The 2,225-nt window shown below is 30.4% G+C and overlaps 1 non-coding gene across 1 annotated transcript; it reads left to right on the forward strand.

Annotated features, from left to right (window-relative positions):
- Positions 1 to 1,732: 1,732 nt before the first annotated feature.
- LOC138840633 (U6 spliceosomal RNA) lies at positions 1,733 to 1,836 on the forward strand. The gene has a single exon (XR_011376184.1). It is a non-coding gene; the product is annotated as a U6 spliceosomal RNA (small nuclear RNA).
- Positions 1,837 to 2,225: the final 389 nt, after the last annotated feature.

Consider the following 2,225-nt stretch of genomic DNA (forward strand, 5'->3'; position numbering starts at 1 on the left):
AAATCAAACTGCTTTGCTTTGACACGATTTTTCTTAATGATACTAAACCATATGACTAAACAGCAAATGAATTCATGAACAGTAAGAGGGCAGGTCCAGTAAGATTACAAAATAAAACGCCTTGTGCAATATTTAAGCTATACATTTTAAGAAAGATTGAAAATAATTGGATATTCACAGTGAATATGATTGTTTTCAAAAACAATCTAATATACACCCTTCCTTTCAAATAGGGGGAAATAAAAGCTATTTTAACAGCAGTGACTTGCTTACAACCTATGACTTCAGTCAGAGGATTTGTCTATACAGATCTTTTGATTTCTCACTTAATGCCCTATTAATCAAACTGTTTAGTTATTCAGATTCTAGTACCATTGTCATTGTATTTTCCAACATGATTTAATAGGATAAAAGTAACCTGGAAATTAATCATTGTCTAGAACAGGGAATTTATTAAGTTAGTTCTTTTTACTTCAGATATATCAAATGACAAAGACATTTTTAATGCTGATGATTGATAATACACTCATTCTGTGACCTGTCCATATTCACCAGGTTAATTGAGACATCGCCTTTCACTGGCTACTTTTAATGACATCTGATGACAAATTTGAAGCAATTATTTTGAAATATTGGTATATTTTCCTCTGCTTTTGTCCTCTTGTAATTAAACAATAAGTGAATAAGTAATATAATTGTATGATAGATTTATATTTTATAATAACTAAAATACTGTAGTGATAAATTATTCTCATTCTGTATACAGGAAATGACTTCAGTTTCTTTACAAATGGTACAGCATCATTGTTTCCATTTGTAAAGAAATAGAAAAATCTGGAAATATTAATGTTAAGTAAAGTATGTCAGGCCCCGAAAGACAAAGAATTCATGATTTCCCTTCTATGTGGAAGGTAGATTTAGTTTATAAGTAAATAAGTTAGTGGAAATGCAAGTACATACACATGTATTAATTAAAATATAATAGATTCAATGGAGAATGCAAATAATGTACAATTTGTTAGAAAAGCAGAGTCAATGTTTAACCAAATAAACACCAGGATGTGGGTACTTTTTTACTTTAAAAGAAAATTCAAGTAAAAAAATGACTTCAGGGCTAATAGTCCCTCCATATGGCCCTTAATATCTGTATACGCTGTTAATAACTAAGCAATCGGTAAAGAAAACAGTTATCCAATCCATTTTGATCTAAATATGAAATTTGCATATTGCTTTTGAAAAAGAAAGATAAATGCATGTTTATATTACATTTATGCTTAAGATAATGATAAAGACAGAAAATTTCTTAATGGATACATGTTAATAGAAGATAGATGGATTTGCCTAAGCAGGATATTAAAGGATGAAATTTACTTTTACTTGTTAAAATCTAATTTTATTCACCTACTACAAGAAAATCTTTATTTCTCTTTTAATGCTTGTTAAGAATAATTTATTTGAATTATATTTAGGTTTCTTATTATGTATTAAATATTAAATTGTGATATATCTGTGATATTTCTTTTACCAACATAGACAGTAAAACAAGCTCAAATGCAAAGGTTTACTCAAATGCAAAGTTTACTAAAACTTCATTTTGATTATGAAATAGTTGAAGAGTTACCTTTTGTGAGGAATTGAGATGAAACATTGAAATAATTTTTGCTACAACCAACCCTATATATTAAAGCAATTATCTAATGACAGAGTGCTGAATATATATGTGAAAGTTTAAGTGCTCGCTTCGGCAGCACATATACTAAAATTGGAACGGTACAGAGATTAGCATGGCCCCTGCGCAAGGATGACATGTAAATTCGTGAAATGCTCCATATTATTTTTAAAGAAACATAGGTCCCATGGTTTCCCTTATTTGCAATAACTAATATATGTCTGAGTCAAGCAGAAAAGGTCAGATAAGTTGATGATAGGGAAATGAACCCTAAGATATGTATTCAAATGTTTTTTTTTTCTTTCATACGATTGTTTCTAACACATTTATAAGATGATTTCTTTGATGCTTTGTATGACCCTCCCCAACGGTATAACCCCTGCTTTCACTGTATTTGATGTTGTTATAATTTGTGGAGGGGAAGGGAAAAAACAATTCGTTTAAATAGGGATACAAGTGGACCCATTTCAACAATGAGACCTACAAGTCGTTATTCGAAAACGAACTTTAATAGTGGGGGGAGGGTTAGGTTGGCGGACAGGGGGAGGATGGAATG

This window comes from Dipodomys merriami, unplaced genomic scaffold (genome assembly GCF_024711535.1).
Source record: "Dipodomys merriami isolate MVZ:Mamm:240054 unplaced genomic scaffold, mDipMer1.0.p SCAF_3, whole genome shotgun sequence".
In the NCBI taxonomy this organism is placed as follows: domain Eukaryota; kingdom Metazoa; phylum Chordata; class Mammalia; order Rodentia; family Heteromyidae; genus Dipodomys; species Dipodomys merriami.